Here is a 23,319-nt window from a genome sequence, read left to right on the forward strand (position 1 = left end):
TTGCATAAGACATGGGAAGGTTCACTATTAACATCTATAAAGCCTAGAGGAAGATTGCTTTTATTATACTTTTGCCAATAAGATTATGAGCAGATTTCTCATCAGAAACCTTGGACACCAGAGGGCAGTGGGTTGATATAGTCAAAGCATTGAAGGAGAAAAGCTGTCAACCAAGAATTCTGTATCTGGTAAAACTGTCCTTCAAAAATTTGTGAGAAATTAAGACATTTCCAGATAAACCAAAGCTGAGATAATTCTTTACCACTAGAGCTGCCTTGCATGAAGTGAGTCCTTCAGGTTAGAATAAAAGGGCAATGGACAGTAATTCAAAGCCTTACAAAGAAATAAATACCTCTATTAAAGTTAGTACATGGATGATTATAAAAGCTAGTATAATTGAGAAGGGAAAGAAAGAACTGTTCCAATGGGGAAGTAACCTCATCAATGATTGTCCCAAATAGTCCTATCACTAGAATCCACTCCTCTAAGAGTCCCCCTCCACCTGATAAATCACCTGTTTGAAAAATGCCTTTTTTGCAGTTGGTGATAAAAAAAATATTTTGGGTAACTGTCCTGGTGAAATTACCCCCAAAAGTGTGTCTTACTCTTCTTTACTCTGTACCTAAATCAAAAGAAGCCTAACTGCAGGGTTCCAGCAGCTCTTGCACATGTCACTTTAGAAACACAGGGTCCCAAGCTTTCCGAATGGCCAGGGCATGGCAGGGACAAGCTCTCCTCCCTGAGAGGCAGGCGCTGAGCTGGACAGCTTCCCCAAGGCCTCATCTTAGGAAAGACCTCTGTTTGTTGTGTCTGCCTCCCAGGGACTCCCCATTCCTGTTCCCAGCACAATGCCCAAAGCAGCCAGCCTAGACAGTAGGAACTCCCCACCTCTCCCTTGCCAGGACGGGAGGCAGGAAGACCTACCTGCCCTTCATTCTGCTATATACATTTACTCCAATCATGGGACAAAAAGATTAAGATCCATGGTGAATATATAACCTGAGACAAGTTACACTATTCAAATTATCCCATTTCCTCCACTAGTGTATGTCCTACAGTGCAATGTGCTTAAAATGAACCTGGGAAAGGAGAGGAAACAGAAAAGGTGTCGTGGAAGGGATCTCAGATACCAAATAACCCTAGATCTGACCCCGGCTCTGCCATTAGGCATTTGTGTGTGACCTGAGACCAGTGGCTTCACCTCCCAGACCTCCATTCTTTTATTGCTGTGGTGAATGGTTGAACCAAATGGCCTCCTGTTCTCAGACTCCCAGAGGCAGCTCCCTTTCTCATAGCCCAGAAATCTCCCTCTCTCCACGGCCACCATGCCAGTCTGGACAAAGCTGGAGGGTGTGGAGTTTGAGCAGCACCTGTGTTTACACTGTACAATCTGCAGTTTACTTTAATAAAATCATTTAATACAGTCATAATTTTGTTGGCAAGGAGTTGTGTTTATGGTGAGCAAGACAGAGAAGGAATGATTGACTACAACTGAATAAAATGATAAATCCAAAACAAAGGCAGGAGGATGCAAAAAGCACAAAGCCACAGGCAAATCCAATTTAAGTCTCAAGTTCTGTGCCTTTGTGGGAACAATTCCGTCTGATGATGAGCCAGCCCTGGAGGTGGGGGCCCGGGGCTGGGAGTGGGTGAGATAGACGCACAGATTCCAACAGTTCATCTCAACAGGGTTTATCTTCTTAGGGTAGAAAAATAAGGAAATGGCTCTACAAGAACTAGTTTTACAAGAACTAGTTTCCTAGGGCCTCCATCTTCAAAAAGGATTTAGAGGGAAGGCCTGGGAATAAAGGGGTGTGCATGCATGTGCATGCGTGTTTATGAGTGTGCATTCGTGCATGTACGTGTATGTCTAGGTAGGATAATTTAGCAAGACCTTAGAAGGACTTCCAAGAATCAAAACTATTCTTCACATACAGCGTCTGAAATTCCACACTAGCAAGGATTACTTAAGATCACAAACACTTCTGACCTTGTAAATATCGTCCTTCAACAGCTGAGTGCCTGCCCCATGCCAGGCACTGTGCCAGAGCAGAAAGGTTACAAACGATATTCATTCAACAAATGCTAACCAGGCACCCACTCTGATCCAAGCACTGTCCTAGGCCCCAGGGACAGAGCAGCAAAAAATAATCTCTTACCCCATGGACCTTCAATTCTTGGGGCATTTACATCATCGTGAATAAATACCATGTTGACCCTCAAAGAAGAAGACACAGGCGAGCAGTTCTTTGCATCACAGTATAATAAATGCTATAAAACAAATGTGTATAAAGCTTAGGAATGCTAGAAGGTGACTTCTAAGCTAGATCTTCAAGAAGAGCTATCCTTTCATAGCCAGGAGATAATAGTGTTCCAGGGAGGGGTCACTGCCTTGACAAAGGTATAGAGTGGTTGAAGGTCCTGCTGAAGTGGGGAGAGACTTTAACCTCCTAGGAAGGGCTGGGTATCTGGATATCAGATCATGACAGGTAGTCATTTAACCACTGTCTGAGAGCAAATCTTCAAAGAACAGTCAGGTTAGTACCTGGAAGCACTCCTCATGATAATTGTGCCTACCTTGCTTCTGATGATTAAGTGATACCAGCTGGCCTCTCTCATTTGGGCACCCTAACACCCCACCTCCACCCCATTTGCTATAAAATATAAGGGAGTGAAGTCATGTAATAGAATCTCCTATGATCAATCCTAGCCTACAGAGGACAGCACCACTGAACATCTGGACAACATTGGTGATAATGACATAGTCCTTATCATGGTCCTAATTGGGCTGGGGGGAGGAGGTGGAGATGGACGTAGTCCTTTGGCTTTCTTAGAGAATAGTCAGTGGTGAGTTTTCCAGCCTTACATAGTAGCTCTGCTCTAGCATGCACACTTTTTTAAGACTCTTGACCCACTCTTCCACTGTCTACTGTGGCAGCTCTGGAATGTCTACTACTGAATGTGGGCCTTCATTTGCTCCAAGCTTCCAAGAGTTGCCCCAGCATGCTGGCACTGACTTCCAGGGTCCTGGTCCTGTGGTTAAATCCTGCATAAGAGGAGAATGCTCCCATGAGAAAGAACAAAACCCAAGAAACCTTTTCCGTTCCACTATGTTTTGCCACTCTTGATCCAACACCTTCAGAATGCAGCTCCGTACCAACTCTCCCAGCTCCTGGAAGTCTACACTAAGCCTACAGCTGGCTAAGTCTACATCTCCTTGGGAGTGTAGGCCCTTCACTTCCTTAGCAGGCCCAGCCCTTTTCTGACCAGATTATGTTATGACTTATCCCTAGCTATTGAGCTGGTGGCCAGGAAAGGAGGAAAGGCTGAATCCTGAAGGAACACCTGTGGTCTTGCAAAGCTAAGGCCTCTACACTTTGTCAAGGAGTTGAGAATTCAGTCTTTTCTTGGGCTCAGCTATCTTTATAAGTCCTAGATCGAATCCTTACTTTGATCTCCCCTCTGGCTTCAGGCAATAAGATTCTCTTTTTTAAGCTTCCAAGGAGGTCCTTAGCGTTAAGTTGGTGATTAATTATCCTCAGGCTTTCATTGTCTTCTCCAATGCATCAATACAGCTATGTTTCCTTAGTCCTTATAATTACTACTGCCACCTAACCTCTCAAACACGTGAGATATTATACCTGCCAGTACGTTTCCTTCCATCAATATCCCATTTAAGCTTACCACCAGTGATAGATTTAACAACTAAACTGCTACAGCATGCCAGGTTCAATTAGTACTCCCGCTACCACCAGAGACAGGGTCCTTGCTACCAGTGGGCTGGCAGAGGACCAAGCTCCCATATCGCATTTTAACATGTGCTTCCTAGCATCTCTTCCCATACCAAGTGTTCTAGGTCCATCTCCCCCAGAAACTGACTTTGAGATGGGGATTTGCCTGCCAGTGATATATTAGGGAGTGTCCTTGAGAGGGTGTGAAGGAAGCAGGCCTGGGCAGAATTTGAAGTTCACTTGCAATGCTACTGCAACAGAGGCCTTAGCCAAAGCCACAGAGAGCTCTGGAGCTCGAGTGGACTTCATAAGTGTCCCATGTTGAGACAAGAGGACCTGATCTTTATCCACCACATTGTCGAGTCATTGGACATGGCAGCCCCTGGAGAGGGAACACAACCTTGAGTAAGGCAGCTCCCTTCAGATTAGGGCCATGTCTGTAGAGGAACAAAGTGAAGTGTCATCAGCAGCAACACCTCCTGCAACTGGAGAAATGAAAGCCTTTGTCCCCAAGGAGGGTCTAGGCAACTCACAGTAACATTTCACCATACCCCCAAATTCGCAAAATTAAGAACGTTTATGAAACCTTCAGCAAAACCTTTCGGCCTGCACTCCCAAGCAACATGTCTGACACTGGAGCAAGGAGATGTCTGTTCACTGACTCTCTTGACTCATTTTGGCCATCACCCTCATGGGTATGATAGTCACAGAAGAACATTATAGTCATGGGAAGGGGAGGGGCACAGAGGAGTATGTTTCACTTTCACCTTTCCTTGCCAAGCACATTGTCCATGAAAATTATGCTGTATTACTGGTTCTCAACCTCAAATCATCACCTAAACCAGAATAGCCAAACATTTACCAAAAATTTGCAATGCATGCAATGCATTCTTAGACGATGCTCATTTGCCCAACTGCCCATCCAGAGACATGAAGCAGGGCAGAAAATGAGAAGAATTGCTGGAGAGAAGAGTTGTTGAAGTAGTAAGCCACACACACACACACACACACACACACACACACACACACACACACCACCCTACACTCAAACTCAACAACAGAGTAACAGGAGGACATCTCCTGCAAATAATGAGAGAGAATTACATGTGTTGAATATCTTTTATGTAATAACACCATACTGAGCCCTTTAAATACACTATTTTAGTTAAACATCACAACAACTTTATAGAGAAGGCATTACCTTTTAGAGGCAAAGAAAACTAAGGCTCCGAGAGGCTAATGACTTGTTCAAGGTAACACAGCTAGTAAGTAGAAGAGCCTACATTTCAGTGCAGGTCTGACTTACTCTGAAGCCCATGCTATGTCTTCAAGCACAATTCCCCCAATCATGTGCTTTCTGCAGAGATAACCATCCTCCATCTTCTCCCCCTACCTGGGCTCCCCGAAGGCCACACTGGGCCACCTGCAATGCACTGCTGTTCAGAGCAGCTAAGATACCACTTTTGGGTTTTGTTGTCATTTGTTTGTATTGTTTAGCTTGAAAGGCAAAGTTTCTCATTTGCTTTCCCATTATATTTTCAGTAAGAAAAGGCTGAGGGCTCCAGAAAAAGCCCCAAATAGCCACCACAGTAACTGAAGCATGCTATCCACCATTTTCTAATATTACATATTAGAACACTCAAGTACCCAGAACTTGAAGAGTCTTCACTCTGTAGTCAAGAATGGTTTTCCATATAACAGAGGAGTTTGTTTCCCTAAGATCATTACTTTTCAGAATATTCACTGTGTACGTTATATAAACATCTAATCACTATGTTGGACACCTGAAACTAATATAATATTATATGTCCAATGTCATTAAAAAAATGTAAAATTTTTTTAAAGAATCATAACTTTTTATTAAGCTTTATACAATTTCCACACATACTTTCCTACATCCTTAAATAGGGGTGATAAATTTTAGAGTCTTAATTAATGTTTATTTTACAGTAATGACTCCCAGGGTTCCTGAGTTAAATGATCCCAGGCTGCATGTTTTTGGAGTTCCTGTGTCTGCTTTTTATAGTTTTCCTGTCTCCTCCCTTGATGTTGGACACTTCTCCCGGCTATCAGTGTGATCTGTCTGTATCAGCCTTTACTTAGCCATTTCCAAGTAGAGCAGTCTTGAAAACAAAACAACCAGGCTTACTGGAAGCGAGGGTCTGAGCACTCTATGGAACTTCAGTGCATTTATTCATTCCTCAAGAGTCTGTCAAGCCACTACGAGCTGGGGATACAGAAGGAAATGAAATAAACAAAAACAAAAATCCCTTCCTTGGTGGAGTTGACATCCTATTAGGACCAAAGAAAACTGGCGACATCTCTTCTATGCAAAGGCCATTCTCACTCACTGGCTAGTTCCTCCCTGTGTTGCACATGGGCAGGTTGATAGACAGCCGAGTTCCCCACACGTGAGGTCCCATTGTTCTATAAGCACCGGTTCCATCGTACTGTTAGTAGCACAAAGCTAATGGAGAACTGTTCATTCTATTATTTCAACACATTGTGGATTAAATGGGCTTTTGTGGGCTGGGCTGGGAACCTAGCCACCATCCATACCTCTGTTTCTACAAGAAAATATATTCCAAGTTCCAGACAACTGACTTTCAGATGAACTTTTGGAACAGAACTCATTTGTAAGTTTAGGACTGCCTGGACTTCTCTATAAATGCTCCACCTCACCAGGCCATATTTGACCTAAGAGTTAGAAATGAGCATAACTGGATACCACCCAACACCCCCATTAACTAGCTTAGATGCCTCAGGCAAGTCACTGACTCTGAACTTCAGCTCAGACCCTTATATATTAGGTTTCATGAAGATTTTATTAAATAGACAGGGGCTCTGCTACTACGAAAATATTTTAAAAGCACTATTTAAAAGAACTAATGAATATTTCTCCAAGGAATGAATAAATAAGTGAATGAAATGAGAGAATGGGAAAACTACTTACATTCCTAATATACCTTGAGTGGTGTCCAAAAATAAAGAATATTTCATTAAGAATTGTTTTATCTTTTTCCCCTTTCCGCGGTGGCTTCTGACCCAAAGTCCAAACATTTGTGAAAGAAATAGAATGATTTTCCTCACTCCTGGCGATCTCAACTGAGAATGTGGGCTCCAGCAGGACCCAAAAAAGAGAGTTGTTCATGCGAGTCAATCTGATGAATTATTAGGGCTGCAAATGGTTGGAGATCACCACCCAGTGTGTACTTGTTTGACCAGTGAGAAATAAAATGTGGTATTTGAGGAGAAAAACCAAACCAAGAACTAGCTTATCAATAACCATGCACCTCCTCCCAAGGGCCAGGACCAGGACCAGTGTCCTTGCACCTCCCCACCCCCTCCCCCCACCCCCTGACTGCTAGGGAGAACAATGCTGAGCTGGGCAGGCCTCATTAGAAGGGAGCTGATCTGTGTATTTCTAGGCCAAGCTGCTGTTAAAGCCCCCAATTCTGGATCTCAAGGTCACATTCTCCCTAGGATGATCTTTTTCCCACCACCGTCTTTCTCAGGTCCCCCACCCCTCGGAGGAAGGATGGCTTGGGGGGAAGGCAGGCATGCCAGGATCTTTCTTTGTGTGAACAACATTAATGGGAAACGCGGAGAAGAACGTCTAGGAGACCTGGGAAGCTGTCACCACGTGCACGAGTAGGGAAGATTTATGTTGAGGACCGGGATGCGAACATACCAGTGAATTATCCCTTTGTGCCAAAGTAAATTGGATAGGGGAAAGAAATGTGTGTCAAGGAGGCAGAGCCCGGGCTTGGCTGCAGTCCTCACAACACCTGGGGAAGAGGTCCTCCCTTACATTCTCGTAACTGCAAAACTGCTCAGAGCCAAAGGTTCTTTCAGGCTCTCCTGTAGGAGGAAAACCGACATGTCTGAGCACTTCTTAAGTCCAGCAACTTTCTTGCATGAACTCATTTACCTCCAAAACCCTAGGAGGTCAGTACTAGGACTCTCCTCACTTTAGAGGGGAGTAAACTGAGGCACAAAGAGGTTAAGTAAGTTGCCCAATATCACACATCTAGGAAGCGAAGCAAAGACACAAACCTAAACAGTCTAACTCCAGGGCAAGCCGCCTTTCCCTGCCAAACCACACACACTGCAGCCACAAAAAACATATAGGAAACCTTGAAGTGAGAGACACATCCTGCCCTCCTAGAGGAGAACCCGTCCAAGTCCCCCACCTGATGCTTGCCAGCATTCAAGGACAACAATGGCAGAAACATGCCCCACTTGGTCACACAAGAGAAACTCAATACGAGAGAAATTCAACACCACCCATAGGTTCTCAGCAGCCTTTAAGAAAGGACCAGAAATGGAGGGACCCAAGTGTTCAGATGCTTTCTGTCCCTAAACTTTTCAGGGGGAACCCTGTAAAAATTGTGGTGTATATTGCTCCATCCTTTTCTATGCATCTACAAATATGCCCATAGATTCATAGAGATACATTTTTATATTCTGCCTGGTCAACTGAACATGATGTCACTACCATTTTTCCTTCTTTCTGGGAGGTACTCATGTGTAGTGGTTAAGCCCACAAACTGAACTGTCAGAAAGCCTAGGTTCGAATCTTGTTTCTAGCACTCAGGCCTATCCATTCTTTGGACTTTAGCATTTTGGTATAATGGCATAAAAACACTTTGAAAATGGATAAATAATAGGGGAGATCAAATGTTTACACTGCCTTTTCTGCATGAACTCTATGTCAAGCTAACCAAATACGTAGTTGATGAGAAAAAGCACCTCTTTCTAGAAGAATTCCAACAAATAAGGGCAGAAAGAATGATACAGTTTAAAAATCTCTCTCTCTCTCCCTCTCTCTCTCTCTCTCTCTCTCTCTCTCTCTCTCTCTCTCTCTCTCTCCATTATTTGTTTCAATTTTACATTGCAGGTAGAGGGAAATACTGATAAGAAGAAGAAATGCAACTCTTCTGGTAAGTCTCACCACATTCTTCCACCCCAAGAGAAAAACTGCCTGAAAAGCCATCCTTGATAACAGACCCTGGGAGCTTGTCAGATGAGAAGACCAAGGAGCAGTTGTCACATCTCCTTTCAGGCCTTCCCCACACAGACAGACGCTGCCCCCAGAGACCAGGCAGGGAGAAGCTGGGGCCTGGTAACCACTGCCTCCCATTTACTTTCTCTTCAAGTCTCCCCTCAAAGAAAGAGCATCTGGGGGTTCTTCCATGCAACTGAAGCCAGGTTGTTTCCAGAAATTGTTTTCTTCAAAGATCTGTAACCTTTGCACAGCACAGAAAACTTTGAGAAGAAAAATACTTGAATATTGAAAACCGGGTTCTACACTGGTTTTAGGATGGTGCAGAGTGTCTTGAATGAAAAAGTGGTCATCAAGCAATCAAATTGCCAGGCTGGAAAGAGAGCTAGAGGGTCAACTTCTCTGTTCCCAAGGAAGCCCCTGCAACGCCACTGCCCAGAAAAATCCCCATCATCTTTCATCACTGACAGGCCTGGCTGTACAGAGACTGACCCAAGAAGCTATGAGCATCGCAGTTTCACAGACAAAAGTCTGAACCCCACACCACCTCTAACCCAAGACTTCAGCAACTTGCCAGGTACTCAGACTGCTGTGTCTTCATTTGCTCAAATGTTACTCTGAGGATACTGTCCACCTCTCAAGAATGCTGTATCTCCACCCAGCCAGGGTTGCTCAGTGGTTGAGCCAGGAGGTCCTGGTCAGAGCACATGCCCAGGTTTTGAGCTCAATCCCCAGTAGGGGGCTCCCAGGAAGTAGTCAATCAAGGATTCTCTCTCATCATTGATGTTTCTCTCTCTCTCTCTCCCTCTCTCTCCCCCCCCCCTTTCCTCTCTGAAATCAAAAAATATACACTGAGTGGCCAGATTATTATGATCTCTGAACACATAATAATCTGGCCACTCAGTGTGTGTGTGTGTGTGTGTGTGTGTGTGTGTGTGTGTGTGTATTATTTTTTTATCTTTTTTTAGAGGCCCAGTGCATGAATTCATGCTTAGCTTGGGTCCGGCCAGCCTGGCCAGGGGGAGGGGACATGGGTGGTTGGCCGGCCTACCTGCTGGTTGAACTCCTGGTTGAGGGGACAATTTGCACATTAGCCTTTTATTATATAGGATATACACTGAGTAGCCAGATTATTATGCGTTCAGAGATCATGATAATCTGGCCACTCAGTGTATTTTTTTTAAAAGATTGCTATATCTCTATGAAAGCTAGCACTGCGCCCAATTTTATAAGTTGTATTGTTTCCACTGGATGGGAATAACTTCCTTTACATGACATAGATCACCAGCCCAGTCATGGCCCAGGGCACCCAGGGGCTCCCAGGAATGGAGCCCCTCCTCTGTCTGGGCCATGATGTCACGTTTCCCATATTTTCATGATCACTTGGTATGAGAAGCATGGATACCACTGGGCTTTTCTGGGTTCACCCTGCTGTACATGTGGACCTAACAAGATAGAGTCCCCGGAATAGGGCACCCCACATGCCCTGGACAGACCAGATATGGTGTGTGTTCATACAGGTTAATTTAAAAACATCAGCAGCCACATCTCAGCAAAGGAAGGAATGGGGTCTTGAGGGGATGGCAACATTGCCCAAAGCAGTCTGGAAGGCACTGGGGGTGGGAAGAGCAAGGATTGAGAGAGAGACAAGGAGAACTGGCAGTGGGAAGGCAGGAAAAAGGTGGGGAGGGTGTTGTGTGCGAGCCCTGGAGGGGCAGGGTTCATGGTGATTTCCTGCCAGAAGCCTGGCTCCAGCATGGACGGTTCCCATGCTAGATGTGGAAGGTTCTCAATAACAAATGCACTTCCTGCCAAAGTTCAGATGGGCCTCCTCTGCCAGCAAGGGAGCCTTCGAACTGAAACGGTGTGGAGGCAAGGAAAGAGGCAGAGAGCGGGTTTGTGGAAAGCTGGATCAAGTTTACCTTTCGGCAATGGGGCCCCTGGTCGCTGTGATGCAGCCAGTCTCCCCATGGAAAAGGCTCCTGTCCGCCAGCCCCCTTCGCCTCCCCACAATTGGAGGGCACCTTGGTTCTTAGCTGGTGGGAATGCTTCTACAGGAATCTGTGAAATGTTAGTCCCTTGTAGGGTGGTATTTCCCCCCCCCCCTTTTTTTTTTTTCTTTTCCCACTCTTTTGCAGAAACAGGGCCTGTGCCTTCAAGCCAGTGTTATACATATTGGTTCTGACAGCTCAAATTAATATGTCAGATGCTATGATCCTCGCTGGCGACAGGCCTTTTGACCCTATCAGCGCAATCTGCCTCCTTGATTGAAAATCTCTGCACCTCAAATTGATTCCGAGTTTTATAAACATCCTGTAGCCACGATCCAAGGAAACCACCGATGAAAAACTTGGGAGAACTTAATCTGCCTTCCCCTGCCCCAGCCCCTCCAACCAGTAGGGCGGCAGGGCGGGACAAGCAAAGGAGTTAAAAGGAAGGCCTTAGAGTGGGCAACCTGGTGGGCTAGGAGTTCCTGGGACCCCCAACTGAGCTGTGGGGGGAGAGGGCGCCCGCATGCACCCTAAAATGCAGTTGGAATGGTTTGGTGAGAGAGTACTTGATTTGGCATCAGAAGGCCTGGGTTGTCTGGCTCTGCTACTCACTAGCTGTGTGACTTTGGAAACATTCCTTAACCTCTTTGAGTCTTGGTTTTCTCTTCCTGAAATGCAGATAATAAGAACCACTCCGCTTACTTCAGTGGGTTGCTGTAAGGATGCAGTGAGATGTGCATTCTGAAGCACTGATGAAATACAAGGACTCATGACTGGTTTTTGTAATGCGCTGGGGAGATGGGGAAACAACATTGGCAAAATGTTAATAATTGTAGATGCTGAAAGATGAGTACACGGGAATTCACTATGCTTTTCTAATTTTATGTGTGTTTGAAAATGTCCAAACTAATGTGGGGGGGGGGGTCAATTGAGGGAAAAGATGACATATGTAAAACTTTAGACAATAAAAAAAAATGTCCAAACTACATTTTTTAAACAATACATACCAAGCCATGAAGTACATACATTTCAGAAATATGTGTGTGTGAGTGTGTGTGTCTGTGCGCGTGCACGTGCGCGCGCACACACACACATGCAAAGAAGTCACTTCCCAGGGATCCCTTCTCCTTCTCACCATGTTAGAGGTCTCTGCCCATTGAAACAGTCTTAACTTAAAAAAAAAAATGGTGATGGAGATGAAGCTGGATGAGCATAGAAAGATATTTGTGATACACTGAAGGTTTAAAAAGATAGATTATAAAATGTACAAGGAAGGGACAGTTCCCTGACAGGGACCCACAGTGGGAAGGGGCAGAGCTCTCCACACAGGATCCCTGTCTGTGAGGACTCTCCCTTCATGTGCCCCAGCACCCTCCCTGGGCCTGTAGCACAGCAGTAGGCACACAAAATAATAAGTTATCCGCTTTCCTGACATCTGCGCAGCACCTTGAGCCTCTGAGTGCAGGCACAGGTGTGTGGTGGTGATCTCAGTCCCTGGTACCCAGCACACAGCACATAGCACACTGCTGAGTAAAGCAGTAAGTCCACCCCTCACAACCACTTAGCCACTCAGCTGGCTTCACCATCTAAGGCCTCCCCCCAGCTTCTAACACCCTCTGTCCTGCTGCTGCTCTCTCTGCAATGCAGCCTCTCACCTCCACTACAGGAGGCCACCCTCTCTCCTAAAGGTACGGAGGGTGCAGGGAGGGTTTCAGGACCTGTTTTGGGCAAGCATGCCCAGGTGGTTCTGATGGGCACATACTTTGAGCAGCCCTGCCTGAACACCATCAGCTGGAGCAGGTTCTTTAGTCATCAGCCTGCCCAGAGTGGGTTCTGGCAGCAGTGGGAATGGAACAGTCAACCCCCTGTCATGGCTGTTCCATTCTCCTCCCCACGCTGACACTGTAATAGAAGAAACACCTCCTATTTCCTCCAAACTTCCCCAGGGCCTCAGGGCAACTCCGGGGGTTCCTTCACCACCCCCGCAGGGAGGTGATTTTCTCTATGCCTTCCATCCATGCCCTTTGTGGCTGCTCCACCAAGCTGTGCTTGGGAGGGACAGTAGGTGGGCAGAAGAGAAGGAGGGATGACGAGGAAGGATAAGAAGAGAAAGACTGTGACTTCTGGGTGAACCAAGAGACAAAGGCACACCCACCATCTAAACCACAAGGGATGTTCACACCAGTCTCACTTCCTCACAGTGGAGGCTGATGGTCTACTAGAATGTCATGGCTTGGCAGCCTAGCGGGCAACTCCCTGCTTCTGGCCGCCTCCCTGGGGCTCTGGAGAAATAATGAACACAGGCGCCTCCTACTTTGCTTCCTTACTCTCCACTTCCCAAACTGTCACAGACCAAACTACCTTCCAGCTGGTTTCCCTGCATGTAGGTGAAATTACTCACTCACTGCCAGTTGTGTCCAAAGGGATGACAAATGGAGACAACATTCATGGAGAGAAATTCTATTTGTCTAGAGCTTTCTCTGCAGCCCTACCTAACTGGTCCCAGGTGTGTCCTGGTCGAGGAAAACACCTTTTGCCTTGGGTTCAGACCCTGGCTCCCCTACTTACCAGCTGTGTGGCCTGAGGCAAGTTACTTAATCTTTCTGTGCCTAAGTCTCCTCATCTATAAAATGGGAGTAGTGACTGTATTTACTTCACAGGGATGTTCGGAGGATTAGCTGAGTTCATATTTAGAAAGTGCCTGGCACAGTGTCTGACACATAATAAATGCTCTGTGTGTTAGTAATCATCATCATCGCCATCACTATTACTATTTATTAGGAACCCTTATTTCTGGCTTTCTAAAAATTGATCTTTTTCTTCTCTCCTTCCAAATCATGCTTCCCTGCCTCATCATTTACCAAGAAGTCTGTTCTCAAGGTCCAAATCATGTCTCAAATCTAAAATATGATTTTTCTTTCGCAAACTCTCTTCCTTTTTGCAGGCCAGACTCATTCCTTTGTGGTGTTTTATGACCCTCAGGACATTGGATTTTCTCCAGCAAAAGCAACAACATGTCCTTTGTTCATCTATGAGTTTGTATTAATAATCGCTGCCAGTTTACAAAGCTCTTTCACTTCCACTATGCCATTAATCCTTTATGGAGGTAAGTGGTTCACCCAGAGCTCTTTCCCTTCCATCTGCAGCTGGTAAATGGCAGAGGAGCAGCTGGACTCCTGGCCTATATGATCCCACGGTCAGTATTCTCTCCAGACCTCACCTGCCTCCAGTGATACCCAGAAGACTACACCTGAGATCCAACACTGTGCAGAGAAGAGAAGCAGTTGCCCAGTGATCCAACCCTTTCCCTTCTTACCTGTTTAGGGGTCTCTAGAACAGCCCATCAGAACAGACTCCCAATGAAAAAACTGGTGACAAAGATGAATTTGGGTCAACATGGAAAGATGTCTGTGACACAATGTTGATTTTTATTTCGTTGTTGATTTTTAAAATTAGGTTATAAAACATTGTGTACAACAAGGTTTCATTTTTGTGAAAATACACACACCCACACATAAAGAAAAAAGGCTGACAGTGGCAGAATAATAAATTTTTTATTCTTTTATATTATCTGTATTTTCTCATTTTTCCACAAAATGCATTATTACATTTGTAATTTATAAAAATGAGGACCTGAACAAATGGACACAGGCTCGAGGGCTGCTGGTCTGGAGCTTCCTCCTCACTGAGTAGAAGTGGACACACAGGGAGAGTCTCACCTCTATGCGAGCTCTCTGATGGAGACCCATGGCAGCCCTCCTTCCAGGAAGACTTAGTTCCTTCTCAATGGCACAGTGAGACCAGGATGGGCACCCACATGCCCGTGGAGAAAGAGCTATCACCTTCACACCATACTAACACAGGCAACCCACTGACACGTTTTGTCATTTGATCCACACACAGCCTTTGAGATGAATCACGCAGGCATTATTCTCTCATCTGATGAGGAAACTGAGACCCAAAGAAGTGAAGGAATTTGAACAAGATCCCACAAGGGGAAGGACCAAGCATCTATAGAGCCCATGTTTCCTGGCACTAAGCTTGCCTCATTCACACCAAGTCCTTCTTATTCAATAGCCCAGGCTACTGTGCCAGGGATCTGAGAAGCCACCCTTGCCCTCCTGTCACCCAAAAACTTTCCCCTCCTGGCCTTCCTGGGGGCTTCCCACCCCCTATCTGTCTTGGAACTTCCTGGCTGACGCACTCTTAGCCAAGTGACTGTAGAAGAGCCCAGGTGCGTTATTTTGCTAGCACTGCTATAACAACATGCCATAGAATGGGCAACTTATACAGCAGAAATGTATGGTCTCTGGAGGCCAGAAGTTGAAGAACAAGGTGTGGAAAGGGTTGGTTTCTCCTGAGGTCTCCCTCCTGGGCTTGTAGATGGCTGTCTTCTTCCTGTGTCTTCACACAATCTTCCCTCTGTGTCTGTCTGTGTCCAAATTTCCTCTTCTTATAAGACACCAGTTGTATTAGATTAGGGCCCACCCTAATGACCTCATCTTAATGACCTCTTTAAAGACTCTATCTCCAAGTACAGTCACATTCTGAAGTACTAAGGGTTAGGACATATGAATTGGGGGTGGGGATATGATTCATCCCATTACATCTTGTAAAGTCCCCCTTACCTGGAAGGGTTCCCCAAACCTCTCCCGTTAACCTTTCATCAGAAACTGGATAACCACTTAGGCTAGTAACCCCTTGATTCCTGAGGGAGGATGAGATGCCAGGGGAGAAAACTGGCAGTGACAAGTCCAGGGGGTGCAACACAAGGGAGCTGGGGAGATGGGTGCTGTTGAAGGCAGGTCCCTCACAGGCTGGTATGAATTGAGAAGGACCATGGAGGAGGCCATGGAGATAGTCATCCCCCTTGTGGTTGAGGCAGGTGTATCATGAAACATTTGTACTTATAAAGGGGAATTCTTATAGGACAATTGCTTTCCTGGGTGGGGTGGGGGATTAGAAAGCTCGGGGACTTCCTTCCTCCATCTACTCCCTTCCATTCCCATGGCTGTCATCAGTCCCCAGCTCCTCCTCCTGTGTTAAATAACAGAAGAAAGAGAAAGGACAGAGTGTTTCGGGGAAAGCCTAAGGCACACCTAAGTGGAAAAGAGAAAAGAATCCATATGTACTGACATGGTTAGGTGCCTGTGAACTTCCAGAGACACTGGGCCAGGCTCTTTTGAGGGCAGCAGAGTTGCCACGGTATAATGGGAAAATAACTTGTGTTCTCATCCCCGGGGACCCAGCAAGCACTTCATTCCGATCCACCACCTCCAGGGGTGAAGGCTCTGGTCTTTATTGTCAGACCCTGAGAAGGCGCTGTCACCCAGCCCATGGGGGCTGGGATCAGAGGCTTTCCCAATGCCACCTGCCCCCATTCCACTCCCACCAAGCCAGTTTGTGCATGTCCTGGCCGCTCAAAATAGACCAAGGTTCTAGAGAAAAGAGCCTGTGTCATCTTCCTTTATATTCTCAATGCTTTTCCTTCCTCCCTACCCCCCCCCAAAAAATAATAATAACTTTCCTAGCCCTGAGCAAGAATGAGCACTTGTTAAATATTGGCTGAATTAAATTAAATTAAACAGGTCAAAAAATAGTCCCTTGCCAGGCCAGTCTTCATCATCGTAGGCCAATATTTCATGTTGTGTCTACATTGCTCTAGGTTCTGGAGAAGGTCCATAGATCTATAAGTTCTGGCAGATCTAGAAAGAGCTTCTGGCTAATGCTTCAGGGAAGGGAGGAAAGGTAGGAATTTACTGAGGCCTTCTGCAAATTTTTGTAAAACTGGCTTTTCTCCCTTCTCATCCCACGCACACCCATGTATACTCATTTGAAATATTCTCAGTTCAGATAAGATGTTTCGGCCATAAATCTATCGTGGTGGGGCAAGAGGTTTTATTTAGCAATTACACAGAGTACTATTGCACAGCAATTATCAGCTCAAGGAGGAAAGGAGCCCAGCCTGCCTATCTCCCTTATCTGGCAGGCTCTGGCTGAGATGTCTGTCAGAACCAGAGCCAGCAAGCTGCCTTTCAAGTTTGACATCTCTGAGGCCTGGCTACATGGGACTAGCCCTGGGGCCAGGCAAGGTGCTTCCACACAAAACTGGGACTGGGTGCCCTCCTCATATGGAGGGGAGTGTGGCGTGGCTCTCAGAAAACCCCCTAAAAAGCAGGAGATTCTCCTTCACCCCTAGATATCTAGGAAAAGGGGCCTATATTGTCCTGTAAACCAGGAATCTGGTCCTCCCAGGCCTCCCAGTGTCTCTCGAGTCTGGGTCAGGAGCATTTGCCCCTGGAGTTTCCTCAGAGAAGGGGGCAGTGTTCCAAGTGTTCCCAATAACAGACTAAGAGTCATCATAACAGAAACTAACCTGTGCATATATCACCATAAAATTTACAAAATACCCACTACCCATTATCTCCTGAGCTATTATTTCAACAAGGTCAGCAGGGTAAGTATTATACCCCTATTTTTCAGATGAGTCACAATGAGATGAAGTGAATTATCCAAGATCACACAATTAGTTAATGACATATATTAGGTCAAATCATCATAAATTGCCAATAAAGATGGGAGATCACAGGCCTTCTTCCTCTAAATTCAGAGGGCAACAGGAGGCCTTGACCTGGCAAAGCCTCGAAGGGAGTCAGGCTGTCCACATCCGGACCACTCACAGCCAGCAAAGCCATAAATCCCATCGTGAACTTGGCAGGGGTGGGAGTTGGAGCCCCACCTTAGTCCTCCTTTATCCTCCACTCCCCTCTGTGCTCCAGGACCCACAGAGTAACTGGTCAACCTCAGCCAATTCTCAAATGATCACTGAACAAGGAGCTGAGTGAAGAGGGCATTGTCACTCACCTTCCCAGCTCAGGTTGTGCTTGCCCAACTGAGAGTCTCAGTGTTGCAACTCTTCTGTCTGTGTAGATAGGATCTCTTCTCATGGCCTCAGGCACCACCTGTCTCCTCTAGGCTGAGGTCCAAATGGCCAGCTCTGCCCTTGTCCCCAGACTCCAGGACACTGCTCTAAAGCCAGCAGGACATTTGCATGGAGCTGCCTTGCCTCATTGCAATCTCCATGTCTAAAATCAGTTACTCTATTCCCTTTTGCGTCTGCTTTGTCTCTTCTCTCTCGCTCGCTCTTGCTTTTACTCTCCAAGCTCAATACCTCAAATCATCTCCAAATTCTCTCTACCCCTTTGCCCAACCAGCAAAAGTCCCATACATAATCAGTATTAAATCTCACTGAGTTCTACCAGAGGTTCAAGGTGACCTACAGAAAGAGTGCTGTGGTTCTTTCACTTCATGGGAAAAGCAAAGAGACCCAGCATACTTGCCACAGAGCATCTCTCCCCTCCCTTGCCTGTGGCCCTGCCTCTAGACTTGAGCTCCGAGAGATTGAATAGTGTCTCTTTTCCTCATCACCTTGCTCACAAGACATGACTGGCATGCAGTAGGGGCTCAGCCATCCTCCCTGCACCAGGCACTTCGAACTTACACTTCATAACACCAGTCTCTCTTCTTGTGTTCTCCAACTTTTTAAAAGAAAGCAGAAAACAAACAGAAGGACAGAGTGTTTAGGGACCACCTTCACTCTGTCTGGCTACTTTCCATTTTTAAATCTGTGTGCTGGTTCCATTTTAAACCTGTCTGACTCCATTCATCTACCCAACCTTACTTCCTGACAGGTCCTGACAAACACACTCTAAGTGTGAACACATAGATCTTGGTCCAGAGCCGTGTAATTCCAGAAGTAGTGCCCAGCCCTTGCTGCCCTATGGAGTAGGCAACTGGCAGGATTTCAGGGCATGAGAATCATGGGTCGCTGCCTCAAAAATGCATTCCTCTCTTCTCAGTGCTAGCAACTATTGACAGGAACAAAGCCCAGCTCTATATAACCAAGGATGAAGCTATACAAGCAAATAAGTCTGAGTGAACTAAATATTGACTTAAATTCACACTAGGGTATAAATGACTGCTAGCACATCCTTTCCTGGGAGCTAATTGATGATGATACCTGAAAGGGCAGTGAAGTCCCTCCTTATAGCAGAAGAGGAGGAAGAATCAGAGTCCAGGCTGTTACATTGCTTCTCCCAGTGGAGAAAGCACTGGTCTAGGAGCAGGAACAAGAATGCTAGTCCCAACTCTGTTTATATCTCATCCTAAGAATGTTGTTCTACCTCTTTGAGCCTCAATTTACAAATCTATAAAATGGGATAATTAAACTAGATGATCTCTAAGGTCCTTTCAAGATCTGGCAAACTGAGATACAGTTGTTTCAGTTATGCCTCCAGCCTTTCAGGTGTGTATTCTTTTTATTTTTCTAATATATTTTTGTTGATTTCAGAGAGGAAGGGAGAGGGAAAGAGAGATAGAAACATCAATGATGACAGAGAATCATTAATTGGCTGCCTCCTGCACATCCCCTACTGGGGATAAAGCCTGCAACCCAGACATGTGCCCTTGACCGGAATCGAACCTGGGACCCTTCAGTCCACAGGCTGACGCTCTATCCACCAAGCCAAACCAGCTAGGGCTCAGGTGTGTATTCTTAACCTAGCTCTATACATATAACAACTATTTGTCATGAATGTGCCTAAAAATTCCCATTGTTCAGACCACAAGTCAAATAATGCATCCCAAGTGCATTTACTAGTAGAAACCAAGGTCATCACAACCTTGAGGAGTACAGAGAAACAGAAGACTTACTCTCAACATACTGTGAAGAACAGGAGTTGAAGTTCAATTAGACATGAAGCCAGACTCTGCAATGGCACATGTGAAATTACAATAATCCCTCAGATTTGTAGTGATTTACCCTTAGCCATCCTCTTTCATACCCAGTATCTAATTTGATCATTTCATCTCTAGAACTGTGTGAAATAGACAAGGGAAGAATTATCACCCCATTTTATAGACTGAGAAATTGAGTCTCCAGCAAGTAAGTGGCAGACAGGATTCAAACTCAGATCAAGTGATTCCTCTCCTTCCGTCCCCCCACCCCCACCCCACCACTGGCCTCCCTTTTCTATTTTCTAGCCCTGCTCCCAGATCCAAAAGCAAGCTCGTGAAAGGCAGAGGGAGATCAACTTTGAAAATAAACTCAAGTACGAAGCAAAGACAATAGAAGCTAAAGGACCCCCCTTAGCTCTGTCTCCTCTTTCCAACCTCACTGCCACTTGGGCCTGGGAGCAGAAACCGCCCCACCACCCCTGCTTGTTGCTGCTGCCTCCCTGCAGTAGCCTTGGCGGGACAGCCCCTAGTCTCCATGACCTGGTTAGCTGGGTTTAGTTGCTTTCCTGTGATCTCTGCCCAGCCAGGGCCAGGTTGACTCCAGAATAATTGCAAAGCAGGAGCCTTCTGCTTGTGACTAATCAAGCAGGTAGGACAGAGGTAAGAACAAACCCAACCAGGGAAGGGGGTGGGGGAAGAGAGAGAGAAAGAAAAACAAAGAGAGAGAAAGAAAGAAAGCCGCTTTAATAATAGGGTAATTGCCCTGTTTAGGATTACAATCTGCCAGCATTTCACTAAACTTTATGACACACGATGACAAGTTAATAAGCCAGATACCTCACTGTGTGCGTTAAACAGATGCCCCAGCCTCCTTGCAGGGAAGTAACCCACCAGCAAAAAAAAAAAAAAAAAACAGCAAGGTGTGGGGGGGAAGGGGCCAGGAAGGTGGAGAAACTGGTTATTTCTGTTGTCAAAATGGCCCCAGCAATAAATCACCATTAATAATACTGTCATCTATCAAAGAGGAGCTCTGGTTGCCAAGGCCTTTGAAGTGGCAGCACCTATAATTTCCCACCTATAAAAGGTACCTTTGTGCATATGTCATGCTGGAAGCTGACAGGAGCAAGACGCCCAGGAGTTCATAACTTCTCCACGCCCATCCCGCCCATCCCAACAGCAAGCCCATGAAGCTCCCACTCTCTCCCGCAGCCACAGCCAGCGGGGCCTGGGGGCCAGGCTGTCTCCACTCGGCCACAGGTCTGAGAGGCAGGCGGGGCTGCAGGCCTCCAGCAGCCAGCATAGGTAGGGGTGTGCAGGGAGGGGGCGGGAGTCCAGGCAGATCTGGGAGCTTCCAGCGCCCGCTACAAGTCTCCTCGGTGAGTGAGTAACACCTGCTAGCCTCCCCTCAACCCTAACCCCCAAAAGGAAGGCCTGGGTGGGCCTGAGGGCTAAGGCAGTGCCTCTCAAGGGATGGACCCTGTCATCCAAGTCACCCCAGGCACCTCCCCAAACATTACTAGGTAAGACACTCTATGAGAGGTGTGGTCATGGAGTCTACATCTTAACAGGCTCTCCTAGGAGAGGTTTTCAAACACACAAAAGTCTGAGACGCCTAGTCAGTGGTCCCTTCCCCTCTGGCCGACCAGGAACCTGGGAGCCGTGGGAGGACAGCCATTGCTGCATGTCCAGGTCTCAGGAGGAAGACAGAGCAGAACCTGGTTAGAGCTAGTTCTAGCTGCCATAACCAGGTACCAGACGGGGAGGCTGTCAACTGAAGTGTATATTGTCATAGTTCTGAATGCAGAAGTCTAGGACTGAGGGGTTGGCAAAGTGTTTCCTCTGAGGCCCCTCTCCTTGGCTGTAGATGGCCGTCTTCTCCCTGCATCTTCACCAGGTCTTCCCTGTGTGTGTCTGTGTCCAGATTCCCTCTTCTTAGAAGGACAGCAGTCATATCAGATTGGAGCCCACCCTAACTATCTCATTTTAACTTAATTCCCTCTTTAAAGACCCTACGTCCAAATACAGTCACATTCTGAGTGGCTGGAGGTTGGGACTTCAACCCACAACTTTGTGGGAAACACAATTCAGACCATAATAGAGCCCTACAGCTCAGAACAGGGATGAATCCCTCACAGACGAAACAAAGGCCCTAAAGCCACCCAATCCCTGGCAACCTCTGAAATTGGGATAAGTCTTCTTCTGAATGAATGAAATCCAGTTGTCTCCAGGGCTTCCCCTCCTGGGTGATCTGTCCCTAGATGTCAACAGAACCAGCATTCTCACATCTTATCCAAGAGGGGAGAGTCCTCCTCATTTCTCCCGGAGTGAAGTCCTTTTCAATGTGACTTAGACCAAGATCCCAAGTTGCCTCTAAAAGTGGCCATTTATTGAGCTCTTACCGTGTCCCCAGCACTGCCCCAAGAACAGATGTCATTTCCTTGGTGCAACTACCTGCGAAGGTTAAGTACAAATGAGGAGACTGTGAGGCAGTTTGCCAAGGTCCACAGCCAGCCAGGGCCCACCTGGAACCCAAGCCTCTGTCACTCCAAGACTCATGTCTTCATCCCCCTTCTTCTCTGTCTCCTCCCTATACATGTAGCTGCTGAACTGTCAATGTTTGAGCTGCTGGGAATTAAGGATGAGACTTTTAACATTTTATAGAGGATTTAAAGCTACTTTTATCTGTGAGGCATTTTTCTGAAATCGTGGCCATATGCATTTATGTGTTTTATAGAAGCACATATGCAGTTTATTGACAGCAATTTGTTTTATGATTCAGCTCAGGCTTGAGTTCCTAGGATCTCCACCCTGGGGGCAGGATCCCTCTCTGCCCATGGTTTTCCCTTCTGCTGTGATTCCCTTCTCTTCTCTGGACCTCCATTTTCCTCCTGAGTAAATGAAAGGGTTAAGCCAAATTATTTCTGCAGGCCCCTCCCTTCATGAGCACTTCTGATTCTTCAGGAAAGGGAATGATGCGAGTTTGCCTAAACTGTCCTTGTACCCCTTTCTGGAGGCCTAACAACTCAGCCCCATACCTTCCACATGCCCTGAGGCGAACAGGGAAGCTCAAGGCCTCCTTTGTACCCACAGGAGAAATCCCTGCGGCCACCATCACAGGATGGGCAGGTCTGTCCAGGGAGGGGCGCCTTCTCTGCATACCAGCTCCTCACCACCCACTGTGTCTGGGATCCTCCAGCTCCATCTCATTTTCTCCACCAGCCTTGAATTTCCAATGGGTATCAGTCCCTGAGGTGTCTGCAAAAACCCACAGGCGCTGGCTCCATGGACACTAGAGACTGGCGAGGAGGGATTTCCTAAAGGGCAGGGGCCCTTCCTCAGTGTTTTGAAGCCTGATGGATGGCTCCTGAGGCCTGGATACTCAGCTCTGGTTTGGGAGTTGGGAGAATGGTTCCGTGGTCTGGCCTCCCTAAGGAGCCCGAGGTGTGGGATATGAGCAAGTTCTTCATGCTTCTGAGGGGCTGGATTCAAGGGTCCTTGGGGGCACTTGTGGCTCTGAGTTTCTGTCTCCTCCACCCAGTCCATCCACCTGCAAAAGGCATCGTAACATCACACACATACACACACACACACACACACGCGCACACACACACACACACAAGCACACGCCGGGGCCACTGCTGCGCCCCTCGCTCTTGCCTCCCCTTCCACAGGCTCTGCTTCCTCTCCCACCGCAGCAAGCACACCTCAGCCTCCAGGAGCAGCTTGCAGAACAGGACGGCTGTGGCTCCTGAGAGGACAGCTTCTTGGCAGACATGGGAGTGGGTGGAGCAGAGGAAATTTTTTCCTTTGAGGCCCAAAGGGCTGTCAACCGTCTTCAGCTGCCCTGAGGCCTGAC

Source organism: Plecotus auritus (genome assembly GCF_963455305.1).
Source record: "Plecotus auritus genome assembly, chromosome: 3".
Classification (NCBI taxonomy): domain Eukaryota; kingdom Metazoa; phylum Chordata; class Mammalia; order Chiroptera; family Vespertilionidae; genus Plecotus; species Plecotus auritus.